The sequence below is a fragment of the Talpa occidentalis genome, unplaced genomic scaffold (assembly GCF_014898055.3).
Source record: "Talpa occidentalis isolate TD23 unplaced genomic scaffold, MPIMG_talOcc4v2.1 talOcc4.2, whole genome shotgun sequence".
Classification (NCBI taxonomy): domain Eukaryota; kingdom Metazoa; phylum Chordata; class Mammalia; order Eulipotyphla; family Talpidae; genus Talpa; species Talpa occidentalis.
Genome location: NW_023602073.1, coordinates 41,663,247 through 41,681,214, shown reverse-complemented (window position 1 = coordinate 41,681,214; position 17,968 = coordinate 41,663,247). Strand labels below are relative to the sequence as shown.

Here is a 17,968-nt window from a genome sequence, read left to right as displayed (position 1 = left end):
CCTTAGGTTAGTTGCTTATTTTTTTTTTTTAAGATCTATTTATTTATGCATACAAGAGCTGGGGTACAGGCCAGAGGTGTGGGGGGTGAGAGGTTTCACCAGAAACAGAGTGGGGAGCAGAACAGGCAGACTGACTGAAATACACTGCTGAGGGGAGCAGCGGGCGAGTCAGGAGAGGTCTACTGCGCCATGTGGGTTGCTCCCTGGCTGGGGATGGAACTCGTCCTGCAGTGGCTGCGGATAGCTTCATAGGTTGCATCTTAACCCCTTGTGCCACCAGGAAGGCCCATTTGCTCATTTTGGATAACTATGTAGAATCTGAAAAGGACAGGAGATTCCACAATGGACTTGATCTCCATATCTTTACCCTTGAACCTTTGCTCTGGACACTGCCTACAGCAGCTTGATACCTGCTTGGATCTTATGCTTTGTAATTTGGGCTTTGGCACCTAAGGATCTTGGTTTCCATAGCTGTGTCAACAGCTATGCTAATCTCTTCTACCCCCAATTCCTGTGTGAGCCAGGTTGCTGGTCTTGTGGGGCCGCCTTTGCAGTTTTGCTATTCCTGTCCTCCATCAGGTGAATACCATGTGAACAGTCTTGTTCTGGAAAGAACAGACTTATTTTGCTGTAATCTTGCTGAGTGATCATGGGCAAGTCACTGAACCCCACATTTTCCTCCACTGTTCAACAGAGAGGTAGAGTGGCATGATCTCCAATATCCGCATAATGTTAAGATCCTATTATTTTACTAACAGCAACCTTATGCTTTCACATTGTGGTGGACATGGTGATGGGCCTCCCAGATGGTCCTTCTGTAACAGGGAGCTTCCCAGGAAAAGGGGAAGTGCCAGATTCCCTGCCCCACCCAAGGGAGGTTATAGCTGATCAGGGAAGAGAAGAAGCTGAAGAGGAGACTGGAGAAGGAAGGAAGCAGGATGGAGAGCCAGAAGGAGACCTAGAGGAGGCACATGGAGTGAAGAGACATGTGAAGAAGCTGTGCTTGATGTTTGGTCCTAGACGGACTGAAACAGATGTGGGTGAGAGACCAATGGCAGCATTGATCTTGATTTTGATTTTGCACTTTTCCTCCAGACTTGTCTGGCTGTTTCTGACCCTTTTCTATGGGTCCCCACCAGAAGGTGCTTTAGACTTGTGGCAGACTTTTGGGCCTCAGTGGCCCTGCTTTGGTTCAACCCAGTTTGGCTGGGCATTCACCCATGAGGGCATGGGTAACTTTAGGTGCTTGATTTGGAAACTATATACTTTGTCTTTTCTGTACTGCACACTAATTGTATTAAAGTTACTTTCCATTAAAGGTCTTGTATGTTTTGTCTTGGTGTGGCAGACGGCAGAACGTATTTAGAATGGGCAGGTTTGGGGGTTCTGGGGTGTCCCTCTCTTGCCCTGTAACACTTAAGTGAAGACCTTATTGTCCAGAGTTGGAAAGTGTCACCAGGAAAAATTGCCTCAAATTGCATAAAGCTATATACCAGAGTCAATGATGCTCCTCAGTTCCTCCTGAATAAGCAGCCTTCCTGCTAAGCCCCTTCATGGAGTCAGCTTCCGAGAAAGCCCAGCCTGTCAAGGTCACTCCATAGAGTTGTACAGTTTGAGCCTCTGACTGCACGTCCCCCCAGCCTTCCTCCCTCATTGTAGAGGAAATGATGTCTCAGATAATGACTTGCCAAGTTCATTCTATAAGCAGGGCTGGGACTAAGTCTTCAGTTTCCCACATCTCAACCAAATCCTCCTATCATTACTCACTGATTTCCTCAACTTAAACCACTTTTCTTTGCATATGGAGAGAGAGAGATGTGTAGACAGAGAGATAAATAGAGTCATCCATCCATCTCCTCTGCGAGGAAGAATAATAAGCAAATGCATGCATTCATGAGTTCATTGCCTCTACTTTATATAAATAAACCATTGGCTTTTGTTTGAGGGAATTTTTTTATGTCCTTGAGAAGCCATATCACATAAAGACAATAAGCTGTGGCTCAGGAACCAGGAAAGGCTTCTTATTCTCAGATTCTCATTCTTGTGCTGCAAATATGCTGCATTTGAGAGTAGGATTTTTTCAGAATCCAAGACTGATGGCTGGGTGATAAGAGTGGGGAAGGGGTAATCATGTTATGAAATGATGGTTCCACAAAGATTGATGTCATTGGGGAAAGCAGTGTGAAGGAGAAATAGGAATTTCTGTATACACACACATATTTGTATATATTTATATACATATATTTATATATACACATTTATATTTTATATATGTATTTTTAGCAATATCTTGTGGTCAAAATTATTTCATAAACATTTGATAATAATAATAACTCTCAATGGTTTCAGTTATTCTCACAAAGAGTGGATGACTTGAGGGGTGGGAGAGGGATGGGCAAGATACAGAGCATACTCACAGCACCTCGTTGCCAAGCTAGTGTATTTTGAGTGCCACTCAGTGAGGTAGAGGTGATGAAACTTGTTGCACCAGGCATGTGTTTTTGAGAAACATGCTCTCTATGAAAAAGCTAAGGGACGGACATTCTTTAACCAAAGCACTGAACACTGTCTGCTACAACACCTGTTTTCTTGTTTGGGTTATATCACCCCAGGTGATTTAAGTCAGACCAGCTCCTTCATTTCATAGGTGAACAAAAACAGAAACCCTGAGAAGAAAACAGCTTTTGCAGGTCGGCCAAAGAGTGACTGATTTAACAAAAGCAAACAATTCCAAATTGGAAATACATACCTGGTCCGTGGTCTGGAGAGCACCCTCTTCTGTTTCAAGAGCCCAGGGTGCATGGGTGGGGAGGAGAGCAAAAGCCAGCTGCCGCTAGGCTCCCCGCCATGTGCACTGGCATCGGGACTGCCCCATGCAGGCTGCAGGCTCCAGCCAAGAGTTGCCTGCAGCATGGTCAGCAGGTTGTCCAAGGACGGTCATGGAAGTCACGTCCTAAGAAAGGAGCCAGAAAGCAAGAATTAAGCATTTCCAGTTTTATAACTAAATAGCATTCCAAGGTACTATCAACTATAAATCAAATGTGATGTTAAAAAGGAAAAGAAACGAATCACCTAAATGGAAATAACTGTCTCCGATCAAAATATCTTGCAATTAAATATCCATTTCTTCTCTAAATTCTAATTTTCTCTTAGGAGAAGTCAATGTTTTTGCAGTGACAGTCCAAAGTCATGAGGAGAACAGTGTGAGGTTTTATCCCTGGCACTGAACATTTTAAAGGTATATGTTTTTAATAACGCTTTAAACTGAAATATATCTTATTTATAATCAAGTGCATGAAAATTGGTTTTTACTTTTTATAAACCTGATAACCACTGCCCCGCTGACCAAGACCAAGAGGACATTTCCTGCTCCCTAGAAGCTTCCTGGAGTGCTTGGATATCTAAATAACATTAAAATATTACGAAAATGGAAACCTCCACCATCCGGGTGGCTAGCTCATCCCAAACCTGGCATTATCCTGAAGACAGGCCTCCTAAGACATTCAGGCACCCGAGCTCAGAACGCCCCACCCACTGCCTTCTCAAAACAGGACCATGCCTTGAGAACATCTTATTGACAAGGTAAAGGAAGGCTAAGGCCTAGGGTAAGGCAAAACTTTATTCTTTGCTCCCTCTAAGGAGCCATGTGGAATGGGGGATTGCCGCAGACCAGCTTTCAGCAAAATGTCAGGTCTGAAGTCCTTGAAAGGAAAAGACAGTCTAGGTGCAGCGAAAAGGACTGAGGGGAAGGGGATGAGGCAGTGAGGAGACACTGACACTGGATGAGGTGCAAGTATCTTCTGCCGAGAGACTCAGCAGGTTCTTTATACTTTTTTAGCAAGCCCTGAGATGACAATATCATGTGCATAGAAACAAAGCAGAAACAATCAGTGCATCCTTTTTTCCATAGACTTTTGGCCACTACGTGCTCTCAGTAAGAAGGCAACCTTCAAGGTTAATAAAAAACTAAGCCTTACACTAAAACTCATTGTTTCAGTTAAACAATAACCTAAGACAGTGGATAGCCGCCAGGACACCCCTATCAGCTAAAGCCTAAGCAAGAAAAGACTTTTCTTATTCGCATGGCCTTCAGCCAGGGGACACGCTGCTACTCAACTATCAGAACTTTTTCTACCTAAAACTCCTTAACTCAAATAGCTTCATTAAAAAACTTTCCCAAGAAGCTTCAAGAGAAGGCAAAAGAAGGACCTACTATAATTGTTGTGCTGGATTGCTTGTCAGGCATGAGCAATAAATTGTCTCCCATTGTCAAGTGGGCCAAATTGTTTAATAACTAATTTCTAAACAGATAATTTTCCGTGCTGTTCACTTACAATATGCTGATACGTGTAATTTATTGCCTAATATACTTTCTGATAAATTTTTCTCTTTTTTGTGACCAAGAACAACAAGCAAAGGGTTGTTAAATCTTCAGCCCCACGGTGTGAGGCCCTTTTTCTTAGCTGCTTGCTAGTACCTTATCTGACTGGGCCAAAAAGGCCCCCTGCAGCCGGGGACGGTGAGAACCTGAGGTTTAAGGAAAACCCGGCGTTTGGGGATGACCTGATAGTTTGTCTTATAAGTTATGGTTTTCAATAAAGAATATTGAACTTAAAAGAGTGTTCATCAGTTTGTTTAATCGCCACTGGGTGGTAGAAACATCCATCTTGAAGTTGAAAAACGATGCTTCTGGTGTGTTTAAGTCCCTAAACTGATGTTTGCAGGAAGTTTGCCTTTTCTTTCTTCTGGATTGTAGAATCAAGTGCCAGGTATCAACTTCCATTCCATTTTTTTTCCCCAGTGGGAAATTTTCTTCAATTCTCAAGTCAGGATTTACTAATATTTGAAGCTGCTGTCACCTGATGATTTTGGAACGGATTTCCCCAACCTTCTTCATTCCAGTACACATTTCAAAATTCTTCATACTTAGAATCTTCACCCTGTAGATTTCTTCTGTGAGGGGTGTGAAATAGAAAGTTGCGGGCCTCCCTGGTGGTGCAGCGGGTGGAGCACTGCACTGTGAAGCTGTCCGCAGCCTCTGCAGTGTGGGTTCGATTCCTGGCCGCCCAGGGAGAAACCCACATGGCACGGCAGACCTCTCCTGCCTCTCCCGCTGCTGCCCTCAGCAGTGTCTTCTGTCTGTCTGCCTGTTCTTCTCCCTGCTCTGTCTCTGGTGAATTCTTTCACCCTCTCATGCCTCTGACTACACTCCAGTTCTTATATAAATAAAAAAAAAATCTTTAAAAAGAAATAGAAAGTTGCCTATATTTTCCAAAATTCAAATCCTAGTTCATAAAACGGCTTCAATCACTTTCCCCACCTCTCAAAAACACTGTCCCAATTCCTTCCCAGTGCACGTTCTAGTTAGGAACTGAACCAAACTATATTAATAACAATTATAAATAAAAGACTTGAAACTGTGGATCAGAGGGAGGGATAGTGGAGGAAAGATAATTGTAAATAGATGCCATCATTCCTCATAGGGCCCAAATCAGCCTTTGGAACAAATAAGCCAATTTAATTCCTCTTGTTATCTCTCATAAGTAAGAATTTTGAGGAAATACCAAATGCCTAAGAGTTTAGGACATTTTTTTTCTTTTTCTCCAAGTGGGAGTTGGAGTTATGTGATTTCAGCAAGGTTGGAGGATGGTGTGTGAGGATAGCAAGAGGTTCCAGTGGAGCTCAGACTGAAGTCCAGCCCTTGCTATGCAACTAGTGGGCTCTGCTCATGCCTTGACACTTGTTTTGACAAGGTAAAACTTCTATTTACTTCTATAGAGATGGGTTTGCTTTCTGGCTTCAGGAAAAAAAGATTTTTATGTGTAGATGTCTAAAGCGAGAAATACCACCTTGGCCCAATATCTATTTATTGTCTCATTATTTGTACTCCCATTTTTACTACGTTTCTCTAATTATATAATGTAAATATCACACATTCATTGTGAACAACTCAAACCATTTATAAAATATGAAACTTTTGAAATATAAAAATATAATAAAAATTATCTTGTCATCTTACCATAATAATAAGCATTAATATTTTCGTGACATTTTTGCATGCATCTCTTTACATATCTATGTGTTTTTACATAAACAGCATTTAGCATAAATGATAATTTTCCTGGGATACCTTTCCACACCCATGTCAGCAGATTTATCCCCATCTCCATTTTCCCCAAGTAACACACGTATCTTAGCCAGAAAAAAACTTGAGGTTTTGCATGCAAATAGTTTATTTGGGTTCATTACCACGGGAACAGGAAACATAAAGCAGGGAGTGGAAGAAAAGTTGATACCAGGGTGCTTTACTGACCTGGGTACTGCCATGGGCAACTGGGGTTCAATCTCCCTGGGGCCCTCGAAGGAGCTAATTCTGTGGAATACAGAAAATTATCCACCGATGGAAGGAAAGATGGAGGGACCATAGATCGAGGGTCGCCACATGGGCTATTAATTCCCTCTCCTAGGTTGTACATGAGTGAGCAGGTGCCAGACCGGTTCAGCAGTCATCTCACAGAATGGCTTCAGAAAGGACCTGAGGCAGAAAGTGACACATAAGGTGCAACTGGACTAAGGTGGTGGAAGGTTATACCTGCATGAAACTGCTCACTATGAAACAATAAAATATAGCAGTAAAAAGGTGAACTGGAGGAGGGGGCGGAGCAACATGGCAGCGAGGAGACGCTGCGAGTAAGATCTCCCATTAAAAAAAGTTAATAGGGAGGAAAAGCGGCAGGTCCCAGTGAGAACTGGGACACGGAAGATAAACGGACGACTCCAGCAAACTGCCCAAAGAAGAAAGTTGCCATAAAAGAGGACCAGAAGGGAGGAAAGCGCAGAACCCTGCTCCCCTCCCCCGCCCACAGAGGCGGCACTCTCCGACGGCAGAGAGGAGGGAAACAACAAACCAAAACGGCCCACAAGAACAAAGGATGCAGCAAGCGGGACTGTGAGTGGAAAGGAACTATTGCAGCCACCACACCCCGTGAACGGGAGCTGTGGAGAACCCTGCAGGATCTGCCCCAGAGGTGAGCTCCAGGCGCCATTAAAGAGAGCCCCGCCCCCCAGGAGGAGGCCAGCACCAGCACACAGCCCTGGCCGCCCGGTAAGCTTGCGTGGAAAGCGGCGTGCTGGAAAAGCAGACGCGGATCGGGATTGCGCGGAAAAGCAGCGCTGATCGCGCTGAAAAGCAGTGCAGTTGAAAAGCAAACGCAGATCCGGATCGGATCGCAGCTGCCCAGGTCCCAGCGCCTGCGACCTAGGCTTGCGGGGAGACGCGCGGAGGCCCTCCCTGAGTGAGCATGAACCAGGCGCCCAGGCAGGGGAGCGGGATTCAAAAGGCGCCATTCCCGCGCCACTGATCTGGGCTACAGCCTGCGTCCTGGAACTGAGGGCTTTGGAACTGAGACCCGGGGCACGAAATTAGGGGCGTGGGTTCCCCACGACGGTGGGGCACAAGGCAGACACAGCACCCCAAAGCCGTTAAGGTGTACCCTACCATCCCCGCTCTGCTCCCTGTCCCACGGGGTGGAAAATCAGCTCCCCAAGGGCTCTAGGAGAGATCTCTAGCGCCACCTAGCGACTTGAAGCCAGCAGAGACTCCTGAAGGAGCCAGTGGCCAGCTGGGGAGTTAGCCCACACCGGGCCCCTTCCAACCAGTAGTCTGAGCCCGCAGGGAGAGCGAGCACCCACAGCCGGGGCAGACCAGGCGCGCAGAAGAGTGTGCCTGAGACCGGACGCGCAGGGAATGTGTCCCACATCACCATTTTAGAACAGGGACATTTCTTCAGTAAAGACTACCTGCAGAAGGCTTCCTCAGGAGCCAGAGGTGAGCGGGGGATGTTCGCGCACGCCAGACCCCCTCTGGCCTGCAGTCCAAGCCCAGAGGGGGGGCAGGAACCCACCGCCGGGGCAGACCAAGCGCACAGGGGAGTGTGTCCTCACAGCGGCATTTTAGAACAGGGACCTTTCTCCAGTAAAGACTGCTTGAAACTGACAGATGACTCCTGGAGGAACCAGAGGGGAGCAGAGAAGCCCACCCAAGATGCCGGCCAGTCCCAACAACACAGTGTCCCAATGCATACGGCAAATTAGAAAACAGACAGTAGGGAGGAGAAGAACCACACGCAACCTAGCAACTCTCCAGAGAAAAAGCACACCACAAAAAGAAAACCAGCTCCCAGATTGCAACGACAATAACTTGGAAGAATTTCTGAGCCTTCCAGAAAGAGAATTTAAAATTGCCGTGATTAAAAAACTGACAGAAGTCATAAAGGAAAACAATGATAAGGGAAAAATAATCAACGATCAGAAGAATGCAATTGAGTCCCTAGAGAGGGAAAACAATGGTCAGAAGAAAGAAATTGAGTCCCTAAAGAGGGAAGTAAAAGAAATGCAGGAGATCAAAGAATTAATGGAAGAACTAAAGAATTCTGGGAAAAGCAATGAAAGCAGAATAGATGAAATGGAAGAACGAATAAGTAATCTTGAAGACACAGAAATAAAAAGAACCAAAACAGAAAAGGAAAGAGAAGTACGAAGGAAAAAGAATGAAGAAAGACTTCGGGAACTATCTGACTCCATGAGGAAAGGAAATATAAGAGTTATAGGAATACCAGAAGGAGAGGAGTGAGATGTAGGAACAGAGAAAATATTCAAAGAGATAATTGAAGAGAACTTCCCAAATGTGAAGAAGTTGCTGAAAATTGATATACAAAAAGCAAGAAGAACACCAAACTTCCACGACGAAAGGAAAAATACAGCAAGACACATAATAGTAAAGCTCCCAAGAATCCAGGACAAGGAAAAAATAATGAAGCTGGCAAGAGGGAAGAAGCAGATAACATTCAAAGGAAAGCCAATCAGGCTGACATCAGACTTCTCCGAAGAAACACTACGGCAAGGAGAGAGTGGAGGGACATAGTCAACAGACTCCAAGAAAACAGATGCCAACCAAGAATACTCTATCCCGCAAAGCTCTCCTTCCTCTTTGAAGGAAGAATATGGACCTTCCCAGACAAACAGAAACTCCAGAATTTCATTACAACTAAACCCCCACTCCAAAAAGAGTCCTAAAGGTCTCCAAGGAGTCCTAAAGCCAGAACCTCAGAGGAACGAATAACAATGAAAGAAGGCCAAAAAAAAAAAAAAGCTATTAAAAGAATAAATAATTAAAATCAAAGGAAAGACAATCACAATGGCAAATACAGATGCTAACATATCAATATTATCTCTAAATGTAAATGGACTAAACTCTTCAATAAAAAGACACAGAGTGGCAGCCTGGATTAAGAAACAAAAGCCAACCTTTTGCTGTCTCCAGGAAACACATTTAGCTACAAAAGATAAAAATAGGCTCAAAGTTAAAGGATGGAAAACAATCCTACAAGCAAATGGACCAAAAAAGAAAGCAGGAACAGCTATACTTATATCAGATAAAACAGATTTCAAACTCAAAAAGATAAAAAGAGACCCCAATGGTCACTACATTATGATCAAGGGGACAATACTTCAAGAAGAAATAACACTCATTAACATATACTCACCAAACGAAGGAGCACCAAAATATATCAGACAACTGTTGTCCTCTCTGAAAACAGACATTGGAGAAAACACATACGTAGTGGGAGACTTCAACACACCACTATCAACAATGGATAGATCAACAAGACAAAAAATAAGTAAAGAAACCAAAGCTCTAAATAAGGACCTAGAGCAATTGGGCTTAACAGACATCTATAGAACACTAAACCCCAAAAAAACGGAGTACACATTTTTCTCAAGCACACACGGATCATTCTCCAGGATCGATCACATACTGGGGCACAAGACAAACATCAACAGATACACCAAGATTGAAATCATATCAACCATCTTTTCTGACCATGAAGGCATCAAACTAGAAATAAACCATAAAAAGAAGGCAAGGAACTTTCCTACCTCGTGGAGATTAAAAACCACACTACTGGAAGACCACTGGACTAATGAGGAGATCAAAGAAGAAATTAAAAAATTTTTTGAATTGACCGACAAGGAGGACACCAATATCCTAAATGTATGGGATGCAGCAAAAGCAGTAATAAGAGGAAAATATATAGCAATAGAAGCTCACATCAAGAAACAAGAAAGAACGCAAAGAAACAACCTAATCTCGAAGCTCAAAGATCTAGAAAAAGAACAACAAAAAAACCCAAAACCAGTAGAAGAAAAGAAATAATAAAAACCAAAGCAGAAATAAATGAAATTGAAACTAAAAAAACAATCCAAAAGATCAATGAAACCAAGAGCTGGTTCTTTGAAAAAATCAATAAAATAGACAAACCCCTAGCCAGGCTCACAAAGGAAAAAAGGGAGAAAGCACAAATAAACAGGATCATCAATGAAAGAGGAGAAATCACAACGGACACAGCAGAAATCAAAGAATAATCAGTAACTACTATGAACAGTTATATGGAAACAAGTTTAACAATCTAGAGGAGATGGACAAATTCCTACAACTCTACAATCACCCAAAGCTAGATAAAGAAGAAATAGAACACCTAAACAGACCAATTACAAATAGCGAAATTGAAATGGTAATCAAAAACCTCCCCAAAAACAAAAGCCCAGGACCTGATGGATTTACAAATGAATTCTACCAAACATTCAGAGACGAATTAGTGCCTATCCTTCACAAACTCTTCCAAAAAATTGAGAAGGAAGGGACAATACCAAACACGTTCTATGAAGCCAACATTACACTAATACCAAAAACGAACAAGGACAACACAAAAAAGGAAACTACAGGCCAATCTCCCTAATGAACACTCATGCAAAAATCCTCAATAAAATTTTAGCTATCAGAATCCAACAATGTATCCATAAGATAATTCACCACGACCAAGTAGGATTCATTCCAGGGACACAAGGATGGTTCAACATCCGAAAATCAATCAACGTTATCCAACACATCAACAAAAAGAAATATAAAAACCATATGATAATATCAATAGATGCTGAGAAAGCTTTCGACAAAGTGCAACACCCATTCATGATAAAAGCCCTTGAAATTCTTGGGATACAAGGAACATACCTCAACATCATAAAGGCCATCTATGACAAGCCAACAGCCAGTATCATTCTCAATGGTGAAAAGCTGAAAGCAATTCCATTAAGATCTGGAACAAGACAAGGATGTCCACTCTCACCACTGCTTTTCAATATAATAAAGGAAGTCCTAGCCAGGGCAATAAGACAAGAGAAAGACTCTAAGGAATCCAAATAGGAAAAAAAGAAGTCAAACTATCACTATTTGCAGACGATATGATATTATACATAGAGAACCCCAAAAACTCCACAGAAAAACTAATTCAACTCATCAATCAGTTCAGTAAAGTGGCAGGATACAAAATCAACACGCAAAAGTCAGTAGCCTTCCTATACACAAACAATAAATCTGAAGAAGAAGAAATCAAAAAAACCATCCCTTTTGTTATTGAAACAAAAAAAATCAAATATTTGGGAATAAATCTAACAAAAGAGGTAAAGGACCTATACAAAGAAAACTATAAAACACTGTTAAAAGAAATAGAAGAAGACACAAAGAAATGGAGAGACATCCCCTGCTCATGGATTGGAAGAATAAACATTATTAAAATGGCCATTCTTCCAAAAGCAATATACAGATTCAATGCTATTCCAATCAAAATTTCAATGTCATTCTTCAAAGAAATAGAACAATTATTGATGAAATTCATATGAAATCACAAAAAACCCCGAATAGCCAAAGCTCTCCTGAAAAAAAAAGAAGGGAATGGAGGCATCACACTCCCAGACTTCAAACTATACTACAAAGCCATAATCATCAAAACTGCATGGTATTGGAACAAGAACAGACATACAGACCAATGGAATCGAATAGAAAATCCAGAAATAAACCCACAGATTTATGGTCAACTAATCTTTGACAAAGGAGCAAAGACTATGCATTGGAGCAAAGAAAGTTTGTTCAATAAATGGTGCTGGGAAAACTGGGTCGCTACATGGAAAAAAATGAAGCTTGACCACTACCTCACACCATACACAAAAATCAACTCAAAATGGATTAAAGAACTAGACATAAGACCTGAAACCATAAAATATATAGAAGGAAATATAGGCGAAACACTACGTGACTTGCACATCAAAGACATCTTTACAGACACATCACCCAAAGCAGTGATAGTGAAGGCAAAGATAAACAGCTGGGACTACATCAAATTAAAGAGCTTCTGCACAGCAAAAGAGACAATAACAAAAACAAAGAGAAAACCCACCAACTGGGAGAACATTTTTGAACCCAACACTAATGATAAAGGACTGATCACAAAAATCTGCAAAGAGCTGATGAGACTCAACAACAACAAAGAAAATAACCCAGTCAAAAAATGGGCAGAAGAGCTAAAAAAAAAATTCTCTGGGGCCTCCCCGGTGGCGCAGCGGTTGAGCACTGGGTTGCGAAGCTGCCCGCGGCCTATGGGGCGCCGGTTCGATACCCTGCTGCTCCCCGGCCAACAGAGGAGGGTCCCACATGGCGCGCAGACCTCTCCTGCCGCCCGCTGCTCCCCTCAGCAGTGTACTTCGGTCCTTCTGCCTGCTCTGCTCCCTGCTCTGGCTCTGGTGAATTCTCTCACCCTCCCGCGCTTCTGACTGTACCCAGTGTATGTATAAACAAAACAAACAAACAAACAAACAAATAAATAAATAAAAAACATGCCTCTATTAAAAAAAAATTTAAAAAAAAAAAGAAACTTCTCTGAAGAGGAAATGCAAATGGCCAACAGGCATATGAAAAAATGTTCAACATCACTTGTCATCAGGGAAATGCAAATCAAAACTACCATGAGATACCATCTTACACCAGTGAGAATGGCACATATTAAAAAAACTAGCAACAACAAATGTTGGCGAGGGTGTGGAGAAAAAGGAACTCTTCTACACTGTTGGTGGGAGTGCAAACTGGTCCAACCACTGTGGAAAGCTGTGTGGAGTTTTCTGGACCTACTAAACATAGAGCTTCCATATGATCCAGCAATTCCACTCCTAGGTATTTACCCAAAGGACACAGAAACATCAATTCCAAAGAACACCTGCACCCCTATGTTTATATCAGCACTGTTTACAATAGGTAAGCTTTGGAAACAACCCAAATGCCCAAAAATAGATGACTGGATCAAGAAGATGTGGTACATATATACCATGGAATATTACTCAGCATTCAAAAAAGATAAACACATGCAATTGCAGCAACATGGATGGCGCTGGAAGGGATCATGCTCAGTGAAATAAGCCAAAAAGAAAAAGAAAACTACCGGATGGTCTCACTCATAGCAGGAATCTAGAAAACTTAAATAAGGGGCCAGGAAAATGAATAACTATAAGAAAATGAAAATCAAAATCAACAAAAACTATGAACCAGAGACACTTTTAGGGGGGCGGGGGCGGGAGGGGAGGGATTGGGTCAGAATGTGGGGGCTGCAATTGTATGGGGAATATAACAATAAAATTTATTATCTAAAAAAAAAAAAAAGGTGAACTGAAGGGATAGAAGACATGAGGCCTGAGAAATGTCCCATAGAGTCTACTCCTTACACCACTCAGATCTATTCACGCACTCTGTGGAGTCCAGTCAGTCCCAGAGTCTTTGATGTGGTGGCCAGTGACAAGCTCTACAAAAGACTCTGTTAATGGACCAAGCCTCCACAGATGCATGTGGTCACAACACCATTATTAATGTGCTTTGTCTCTTTCCCACACAGCCATTCCAGATTGCCCTCTCCCTGGAGCAAACCTATATTCTTCATCCCTGCAGAGTGGGAGACTGAGACCCTCACCCCCATCAGGACATGGTTGCTGCATGGCCCGTTTGTATTTCTATTTGGCAAGAAGCCCCAGTTCTCCAGAGTTTCTACATGTGCTCCTTTCTTACTCCATTGTGCAGCAGCAACCCTAGCTCCTCATTGTAATCAGGGTCAATTATTCTGAAAACGATCACAATAGAGTTCATTCTGGCTCACTGGCTCAAGGAATATAAATGCTTAGGCAGTAGATATAACATCAAATCCAGCAGAACCTTGCTGGTACAAATATGCCTCCCAACCTCCCACCTCACGTCCCTGGAGAGCCTCTAATCTAATAGGGTGAAAGGTGTGGGGCGAGAAGTATAAATTCCTCCAGTGCATCATTAGGAGTAATGGTGAGAGTGGCTGATCCTTCTTCACCTCTTAGTTGCAGGATCCATGCTTTCTCAATATTGGAACACAGATTATATATTGGCCATTACTTCAATGTGTATAGCACATGGTTGAAAGCTGTCTTCCACCATCTCAGAGTGTTTTGCCCAAGATAAAATGTTAAAAGTTTTTAATGTCTCTCATCCTTCAATTATGCTGTCAACTTCCAGGTGACATGCTGTGTGGAATCAGTGATTCCTGCAGACACGCTGCCAATGTCATACTTACTTCACCATAAATGTGCCCCTTATCAGAGGCATGTTATATAGGCTCTATGCTGGTGAATCAGCAATCTGTTGGCTCTTGAAAGGAGATGCGGGCAGTCAGGGAAGGGAATCTTACATCCAGAATGGATATCAATTCTTGAGAACAAATCACTCTCCATAACAGGGTAAACTGAGTGAAGAAATCCACCTGTTACCATGTAGCTGTCTGGTCTACTTAAGTGATGTTATCACAGCAAGAGCTTGACTGTGATTTCTTTGACTGGAAATCTGGGCATTCGTGAGTGACAGTGACTGATGAATCACCCATGATGAGAAGAAACTCATGCTACTGGACTCAGGTATGATTAAATCACCCTTGATCTCGATTTCTATGACTTTCAGGGACTGTTGAATAAGCCCTGGGGTGACCAACGAGAGAGGCTGAGTGTTATCCACACCAAGGGGACATTCTCTGTGGTAGGTGCTCTCTGAGGTGAGAACTAACATGAGACACAAAGGTCTTAACCCTGTGTCCACTCCCATGGACAAAAATGCCTCATTTCCTAACTTCCTTTGACGTTCATCTTTCATCTTGCTCCTTCTCAGCACTGAATCATTCAGAAAGTCACAAACCACTGCCAGGAGTCATTTTTATAGCCGTAACGAGGGAGGTCAACATTGCCACCATTCAAATTAAGTCATCAGGGCACTGCCTGCAGCTCTTGCCACTCCTCACTGTCTCATTGGGTGCTCCTGGGTGAGGCTATTTAATGAAATTGTAGCCCTGGATATCCCATTACATCTCTAATCTTAATATCTTCCTCCTAAAACATATGTTCTTATAAATGGATGTCCTAACATGGACTGATATAGACATTAATAATGATTTCTTGATTATACTTATGTAATGACATATGGCTGATTTGATAGATATTGCTCATTTACAAAACCCTACTGTTTAACTAAATTCAATATCCCCCATTTTTTTTTTTCTTTCGGCATAGGGATAAGAGGATTCAGCAGAGACAGAGTGGGAAGCAGAACAGGTAGATTTACTGAAATACACTGTTAAGGGGAGCATCTGGTGAGATAGGAGAAGTCTGCTGAGCCCTAGCAGGGTCAGCTCCCTGGCCTGGGCTAGACTCAGGCCTCAGTGGTGACAGCGCTGAGACTTCACCTGTAGGACACCAGGGAGGCCCAACAAACCAATTTTCCTTACACTACCATGTGTACTACCTCTATTGTGTACTTGGGAAGATCCAGGTCACCACTTATTTGGTTCCTTCTCTGTAAAACGCCCAGGTAGAATTCAGAACAGAGGCAGCAGACATGTGAAGGAATCAGGGCCTGAGGGGCCTGGGCAGTGAGTGGTTGGCTAAAGGGTTTACACTAGTTGTAGATCTTCTGCATAGGCCATAAGCAAGAAGGAGGCCAGCACAGATGACAGAACTGGACGCAAAGGAGTGAAAAATTTGGGTGATACAAAACAAACTTTATTAGTATTTCTATAATGAACAAGAAACCCTGAGGAAATAAAATGAAAAAAACGTGAAATCAATGAGGAAACAAAGATTTTTGAATTACAAGAGGAAGGCCAGGTGTCAGTGGGTGGAGGGATAGTAGAAGTTTAACGAGGATATGTGGCTAGAGAGGTGGGTGAGGAGAGGTTTGGGGTCAGCGGTGCTTAGTCAGCACCAGAGGTGGGCAGGCAGGACAGGGGTCAGGGGATGGGACCCTGGAGGAATGGCATGAGGTGAGCACCCTCTGCATATGTTGTTACAGACTAACAGGAGAGCCCAGCAGGCCTGCTGGGTCAGACAGACAATGCCCAGGGTAGTGTAGCTGTTCCTGGGCACTCTGAGCTTACTAAACCCCTACATAGCCTGAAACTCTCCAGATTCCAGCAGGATGTCCCCAGGCTGCTGAGCTAATACCAGCCCTGCTGGGGAAACCAGTCCAGGACCTGCAACCTGTGGGACAACCTGCTGGGCATACACACACCACCTGTTTGTGAGAAGCCAGGCCCTAGCCAGGCCCCAGCAGGGCATGCTGGCAGTGGTGTGTTTACAACACAGCCCCACCGCGGGAGACAGGTAGAGGCCAGGATGCTTCAGGAGCTGCCCAGTGTGGGCAGTTCACACCCCCACCCCTTCTGGGGAAGCCAAGACTGGCGCAGGATCCCAAGACTTCTTGAGGATTTGAGATAAGAGGAGTGCTGCAGGAGGAACCAGACAATGACCAGGATGCTGCACTCCATGGGACAGTGCTGAGCTCACTCCACCCCTGCTGGAACAGCCAGGCCTGGCCAGGAGAATGCAGCCTATGCAAGAGCGTCCTGAGCTCGAACAACACCTGTGGGAGGAAGCCACTTCTGGCCAACATCCTGCAGGTTCCAGGGTGCGAGGCAGCAGCAGCCCCTGCTGGGGAACCAGCCCCTGCAGGGATCCTGCAGCACAACCAGAGACAACCCCGTGTCTGCTTCTCTCCCATCAGCAACTTGGCTGGGCTCTGGCCTGTCCCATGGGCTGCAGGGGAGCCTGGCTGTGCTCCTTGAGAAGCGGCTAGAGATGCGAGAGGACAGGCCATCAGCCACACGCCAGATTGCCACTTGCCTTTTCAAACAGACCACATGCTAGAGCCCTGAGCAGGACCACCCTAAATAGGGGCCCCTGGGATTCTGTTCCTCAAATGAGGCAGTTGCAGATGCCAGGTCAGACTGCTCGTGGTCCAAATCTAGCCCGTGTGGTCTCCTCCAAGGGCCGCCTGACCCTACCCCGCCCAGTCGGGCCCATGCACCAGCCTGGGCCACTCACCCTCGGATGGCTCTCCAGGGATTTCGGGTACTGCAGCCAGTTCCTTTGGACATGTGCCCCAATCTCAAAGTTGCAGATGCACTTCAACCTGGGCTCTGTGCTGGGACAGATCCCAACTGGGCTGTGGGAGGACAGTCGGGGAATTGCACTCTCTGGATCTCTTCACCTTCCTGGACACAAAGACCTCCTGGGAGTAAACAGACGCATCTGCGGGTAGCAACCAGCTGGGGCAAGAGGGAGCAGCCAAGACGGTTTGGGTCCACCACCAGCCAGGCTGGTTCTGTGTAGACATGAGCAGACTCCTGGGTGGGCCAGACCCTCCTTCCTGGAGCACGCACACACTCACTGTCACCGCACGCACACACGCACTCACAGGGGGAAGGGAGGAGTGGGGGCATCAGAGCCCTGGCGTGGTCTGACCTGTCCCCAGGGCCCCCCAGTTACCTCGGGGCAGTGCTGGTGCTGGCCTGAGGCGTACGCACACGCTCCTCATGCCTTTCGGCAGAGTGTGACACGAGTTTCGGGACCTTTTTGGGTCCACTGCGGGGAGACCTGGGCAAACAGCAAGAAAAGGTGGGGCCGGGTCCAGGCCCACCAGGCAAGTGAACTGGGTCAGGTTTGGTTCAGAACGAACTGCCTGGGAACCAGGGTTCCGAGGTCATGTGTGCCCTGTCATCTCGCGGAGGTGATGTCACTTCCT

General features: G+C 44.5%; 1 long non-coding RNA gene across 1 annotated transcript; it reads right to left on the bottom strand.

Moving 5' to 3' along the window:
* Positions 1-2,066: 2,066 nt before the first annotated feature.
* Positions 2,067-17,281, bottom strand: LOC119253193 (uncharacterized). Its single transcript, XR_005127003.1, has 3 exons — positions 17,269-17,281; positions 2,750-2,953; positions 2,067-2,100 (listed from the first exon to the last, which is right to left on the bottom strand). It is a non-coding gene; the product is annotated as an uncharacterized LOC119253193 (long non-coding RNA).
* Between the last annotated feature and the right edge of the window lie 687 nt (positions 17,282-17,968).